The sequence below is a fragment of the Phalacrocorax carbo genome, chromosome 5 (assembly GCF_963921805.1).
Source record: "Phalacrocorax carbo chromosome 5, bPhaCar2.1, whole genome shotgun sequence".
NCBI classification, from domain to species: domain Eukaryota; kingdom Metazoa; phylum Chordata; class Aves; order Suliformes; family Phalacrocoracidae; genus Phalacrocorax; species Phalacrocorax carbo.
Window position 1 is genome coordinate 31,632,944 of NC_087517.1, and position 7,169 is coordinate 31,640,112.

Sequence of the window (7,169 nt, forward strand, 5' to 3'; positions counted from 1 at the left end):
GTGCTCAAACAATTCCCTGGATTAGTGCTTGAATGGACACAGAAATTTTGCATATCAAATAAACAGTATTGAGAGTTAGGATATCGATTTACATAAGAAGAATATGACTAGAGACCTGTGCAGGAAGGGGCATGCACTGCCGCATGGTACCCTGGTCAATTTTCAGAATCACTTGCATCCAGACAGGCCTTGACTTCAAGTGACACAGCTATGCCTGTCCCAGCAGAGACATGCAGACAAGCAGCAAGATAAGAGCTCAAGAAAACCTGAGAACAGGAAACTAATGCTGGCCTTCCTCTGGCATTTTTTGAATATCTGATTCAGCAAACTTTTTATTTTTATTAGCTTTGGACACAATCTTTGAAATAGATTTTTTTTTTTCTGGGCACAGGATGAAAGAAATCATTGGTTAATGCACCATAAAGAAAGCAAAAGGAACAAGAAAGAAGGGACAAACATACTGAATATAGCAGAAGCACTAGGAACACACAGATTTAAAAACAAAGTGAAAAGACACTATGGTGGTAAATGCGTCATTGGACAAAAAAAAACAAAACAAGCCAATACCCCCCACCCCCCCAAAAACCAACCAACCCAAAGAACAAAATCCTTACTGGTCACACACAGGATCAGAAACAATGCTAGGGAGAAATCTCAAGTACTCTTTGCTACTATGCTTAAGAGCAGAAATGAGATCTTGCAAACCAAGCTTGAGGATATATAAACAGAAGTATGAAATTAGGAAATTATTCCAGCACCAGATAGATACAGCAGGCTCATCTGCAGTAGTGTGCTCAGCTCTGGTTAGGCTATTAGAGGCACTGAATTGTTTGAGAAAAGACATCAAATGATTCTGAGACTCCAACGAGCTTACACTATCTGCGAACAAGTATCACCAGCTAACCTCCTGAATTAGCTGCTGTACAAATGCTAGATCTGCAAGAAGGTTAGGAAAAAAGGTTGTGTGAAAGTAAGTAAGCAGAAAAGCAAGAAGGCTATTTGACTGCAGGCTGAATATATCAGACAGTCTCATGAGAAGGCACTGACTGCTGCTAAAAAGAAGTAACCTGGGGTGTTGCAAATGAAGGCTTCAGCAGATGTACCTTCACATTTTGAAGTTTTCTGAGGACTTTCCTCACAACAGAGGGAAGTCACTGTAAATCCTCTAGACCTAGTTTCTTTCTAATAAATGCAGATTCTCCTCTATTATCATATAACCAAGACAAATTCTATTGCCTACTAGGTTGCCAATATGCTAGTGGAAAGCAGCATTTCTTGTAGGATTCTGAGGCCGTGTCCTGACAAGAGCAAGTACAACACTGAAATTTCTGAGGAAAATTAATATTCACCTACCTTTTAGCAGAGACGAGCAGCTAGAGAACAACATCCAGTCAGAACACTGACCCTCTCACAATATTTTTGTTTTGCTCATTTTTTTAAAACTTACTTCCATTTCAGAGTTGTTACAGCTTCTGCTCTGAAGAGGCAGGAACACAGCTTCCTCTTTATATGAATCTTGCATTACAATCCACCTTTGATCCCCTTCCTCTCTCTACTTCTGCTATTATGATTTCACAGATTTTTCCAGAAAGAGCCACTAGATCACTTGAGCAGATCTTCAGTATAATGCAGGCACTAACTTTCACCTCAGCCAAAACCCATACACTTCAGTGAAATGAAAGCAAGAGATTGAACTGTATGCTGCAGGAGACCCTGCAGCACGAGCTGTACTCAGTAACACTGTACTGGCAAAAAACTGGGCACAATACACACAGATGAATCCACCAGGAAATGACAGCCTCCACTGCAGAGAAAGAGAGCGAACCTTATCAATCCAGCATTCAAAAAAAACCTCCTTTCCAACCCAGAATCTGGAAGTATATGAAACATGTAAGAATGACTGACCGGATAAAGAATCCACTTTTCCCTTAGGTGTCTATACTACCTCCCAGCAACGCTTTCTTCAGCCCTGACTGGCTGCTGCTGTTTAGGAGAGAATAAAAAACAATACGAGCAAACAAAAACCACCACAGAGTAGTGTGAATGATAATAGAAGAAGCCCACCCTTACAGCAGAAATCCCACTACCTAAGAATTTATTACAATTACTGTTTTATTGCAGCTGAAGGCTGTCGATTCGCTTCTGAAACTTTTAAGTAGATACACAATCTAATAGTTTATAACCTAAGACACAATGAGTCTACCATCTTTACATGTACTTATGCAAGTGTTTTGCTATCCTCTTAGACAGAGGGCTGGAACCTTACGGCAAAAGGGAAATCACACAATTTAGTTCTCTCACCAGTGAGCTGTACCATGCGTTCATAGGCGCAGATTGAACTACAACAGCAGGAATGATGCCTTCTGAAATCACTTCTCAGCAGAAGTCCATACAGAATTCTGTGTATTAATAATCGAAATCCTAATCTATACCAAGAAGCAGTACGCACTGCACCCAGAGGATCAGTGATTTCTCTATTGCTCTGCCTTATGAAAAATACCTTATCGCAAAGAAAAAAAAAAAAAGGTCACTAATGACACTAATGACAAAAATGTAGAACAGGCTAACAGCTGATTCCGCTATAGGGGGTTAAGCCTAAGGTAGACCTAAGGAACAGTCACCCCACTGGTAATTAAAAAGCACAAAGTGCCTGACTGAGCTCAGTACAGATTTTAATAATATATGTACTTTGAACACATATGAAATGAAAGATTTCAGGCAGTTGCCAATCCAACGTGGATCTCTTCATGTTTTAATTTCCACCCCAATCAAGCCAGAAGCTATTAGATGCTCATCTGTTTAATGGTCAATGCTTTGCATGACATGAGTTACAGACTACACAAATTCATTTTCATTAGGTTGCTCTTCACTTTATATTGCAGTCTCTCAACCTTGTTCCCTCTGAAAGTATATATATAAAATCCCCCAAACCGTTATTTATATTTACCAGTTCTCAGGTTATAATACACACATTACAAAAAATAACATCACAAGCAATGACCTTGTTTGGCTGTACTGCAGATAAGAAGTTTGAAGGTCCTCAAACAGTGCACCACCAGCAGCAAGCACAGAAAGTGATGTCTGACAGATCCACGGGCTTTAACAAGGCTACCCACATACTCAAATTGCACCACTGAAGCTTTAGTCTCCAGACTTGGCAGCTGGTACTTAAGTTATGGATGCTGCACTTGCCAAGTGGTTCCAGGAAGTTCAGAAGAGAAGGATTATCAAGGCATTTCCCTCCCCTCCCTTTTTCATTCGTGATTTCTACGGATGTGCCAGCTGCTAATTAGTGTAAGGCAGAGACAGCCTCTATCTGGCTCTGATTATCACAGCTTTACCTGGGCTGCCTCTCCCATGTCTCCCTAATCAGATTGTGAAATCTTTGCAAACTTAAGGCTGGGCTTCAGTTCTACTCTTGGAAACTTAGATCCTTCCCTCACACACAAATCAGAGTAGAAATATAGCTTGTTACATAAAAGGTTACTGTCAACTGCAAAATATAATTTAGAGGAACTTTCAAGTCACCACTTGTTTCCCTATCTCGCCAGATCTCCCATGTCCTTGAGGCAAAGGGCTGCATCTTTGGCGAAATGCCATCTCCTCTGCCAGGTGCAACAGGAGCAAATCAGGGATAGAAGGTTTCCAGTGCCAAAAAGGCAGGTTCAACCATGTGGACAACCTTGTCCTAACAGCCTGACACTACTGTGATCTGACCTTACTTGCCACATGCACTTGGCTTGCTTTGTTCTCCTCCTTTCCCTCGTAGGTCCTGAGCACTACAGTACCAAGCTCACTGTCAAGAGTCCTGTTCTGTGACAGCAGAGTAAGGAGGATATGGTACACAAAAGAAACTACAGCATATCTAATTTTAGTTCACCTCTATTTCCAACAGAATAACTTCAAAGGCAGCAAAAAAGTTGCACTCAGTCTGCTCCCATTAAAGGCTATGACAGTTTTCCCATCAACTTCAATAGGAGGACTTTATATAAGGAAAAACATATGTCATTGAATTCAGACAAAATACTTTTAAGAGAGAGTTGTGTCAAGCGGGTTGGGGGGGTGGGGTGTCACAGTGCTGTAGATGTAGAGTGACTTACTCAACCTCCATCCTATTTGGCAGGACCGTAAAAACCCAAAAGAATAGCACATCAATAACAGAAAAAAATGGTAGAAAGCGGTAAACCCCTATGACTTACTGCGGTCAGTACTCATTGTGCAACTCCATTTGGCCCAGCTGCCTTTCCCTTACTACAATTAAAGCACAGCTATGTAGGCAATGCTTTTTTTTTTTTCCTAATAGCCAAGCACCTTTTCCTGTGCACAGTCCAGTGCTTAGAGACCAGCTGCCACATCCATGCATCAATCCTGTTACACACACTTTTATCCCACCTCATGTAAGCTGGGAGTCACCATGTGACTACAGCCTGTGAGGGATCTCAAAGGCCCCCACCTGCAGCCGGTGTTTTTGCACATGGGGCAAAAAACAAGTTTAACCACACAACTGAAAAGAGAAGCACAGGACTTGTGAAGTTCTGAAGGAGTATAATCGCTATTGTGACAAACAATATGACTTTTACTACAAAACAGCTTTCCAGCCACAAGACCTGAAAATAATTAACTAAATATAACCTGAAGTGAAGGTAGGGTCAAGCTTGAACATGTCTTAAAAACTGGAGAAAACTGAATGTGGCCCCCAAATTAACCAGGCAATGCTGGGACCGAAGGGAAAGGAACCACAATCAACACGACAAACATGCTTTAAAATGTGAATACAGAACTACAGTTTGCTACTGTCAGACACTAAGGTGCCTGTGTGAATTCAGATATACAACTCCTCTTTCCCATATTAAGAACACTGTTAAATTGCCACTTTAAAATGGGTAGGCACTGCAGAGAGAACACAAGACACTATCGTTGACTCAATGAAAGCCAGTAAGAGTATCAAGATTTTTTAATAAGAAAAGCCTATATTATATAAATAGCACTTAAATGAGAATCAATGCCTCTACCATTTTAGTCTTTATCCCTTACACTCATTAATGTCAGTCACTTCCCAGCCACAATAGCTTTGTGACCAAGGCCATCTACTGGTGAGTGGGGTGTGCAAATTAATGGGGTTTTTGTTGGCCAGATTTAATTAGTGCTTGTCAAGATTTAGACACGTGCATTGAAATTGTGCCAGGCAGCTGTTTACAGTTGAGCAGTGTCAGTAATTAGTAAACATGAACACAGTTTCGGATGAACAAATAAATAAATAAAGGCTTCCCAAACTCCACATGAACCTTAAGAAACATGATTTCGCCCATGGGAGAAGAACGTGGTACTTTGAATCTTCAAACCCAGTTCAAGCATAGCCCAGACACCTTGTGACCTCACTGTTCTGTGTAACATGACTCAGAAATGTCAGCATTTCTAATAGAGATATGAATTTTACCCTAAAAATTACTACCAGAGCTGGTAACATTATTTTCAAGAATTACTGGGGTCCGAATGAATAAGTCTGCAGGCTAAAACCGCAAATATTTTAGATCAGTATGTATGGGGATTTACAGGCTGTACACCGTAATTACAACTGTACTTGTCCTCCTGACTTAAAGCAACAGAAATGGAAGTCAGGCAAGGAAATGGAAGGGAAATAATAAAGCACACCCAAATCCTTACACACTGTGATTTCTAAGGTGATGTCAGGGACAAATCAGCGATAGAATTTAGAAGCACCAGCATGCTGACACAGAGATCCTCACGTTGTTCTAGTGTTCCCTGTTTAGCATCAATACTCCTAAATCATGAGACGTTTCTAATAAAACACTTCCTTTAGCTCTTTTTCAAAATGCATTAACACTTAAGTTCATGTTATGATTTTTAGAGCAAGGTGTCTGAATGGCAGCACTGGAAATCCCTGAATTACAAAACAATATTCTCTTCCCTCTTTGCCTTTAAGTCTTAGATCAGGATGAAGCAAACTTAACTCCTTTTTCCATGAGAGTTTGGGGCAACCTTTATAGTATATATAGAAATGTATTCACTAGGAGAGAGCTTGAAGGCACTAAATTCATCCCTTACCTTAGATAACAGGAGGTTGGGGTAGATATATTTGGCTGGCAACATAGAAACCAGAAGTTCATGTTTTGCCTGAACAAGCAACATGGAAGCAAAGTATCTCCACAAGAGAAAATGTGGATGCCATAAGATGACAAACACCCTTTATTGACACTCACTTCAGCTGATTAATTGCTGTAATCATCAGACTTATGACACAGAATTTATGGATGGCAGGTAAAAAGGAGGCAAAGCTTCCTGTAAACTTCAATGCCCTCTTCTTGAAGGTGTACATTTGTCCATTCCTTCCAAGCTGGGTTTGGGGTTGTTTTGTGGGTCTTTTTCTTTGGGTGGGGGCTATTTCTGAAGCCTATATTAGACTGTAAATCCAGTTTAATTACACCAGTTTCATTCACTGTGGAAGCAAATAACTTTCCAGTACAGTAAGCTTCATAATTTATTAGCCTTTCCGACTTATTTTTGGTACAGTAAGGACATGGGTAGTTCTGCATCTGATGGAGATTTGTAGTCTCCAGGATAATTTTTAAAATTAAGATTAGAGGGGAAAAAACCCTAAACAACTAACAGCCACTTCCCCCCCCAACCCACAAGACAAACACAACTTTGAAAGAATAAAAATAGTGCATGCAAATTTCCAGTGACAACTCTTTTTTTCAGCAAAACCATGTTATCATCAATTTAGAGCATGTTCATATCAAGTCAATTTTATACTTGTTTTATACTTTTTATATATGCTTTGTATTTTATACAAAACAGAAAACTTTTTTCATTATTAGTTATATAGAAGGGTCTACTCTGCCTTTGCTTCCAAAAATGGAGCACTCCCTAGTAAAAGGGCAATCCCTCATCAGTCATGACAGAGATTCCTACTTTGATATATCCAATCAAACAAAAAAAGATACTGATAAAGTAACCCAAATTAAAAACTAAGATATACCAGCATTTCTAGGTAGACCTCTGTTCATTGTGAAAGACCTCACTTCAATGTGAAAGCAGACACTCCTGAATATAAAGGTGGCTTCACTGGCTTTTGTCTTCTTTTGCTCTATAATAATGACTTCTAAGTGCATCTGCACACTTCACTAGTGTTCTACTTGTTTCTCCTG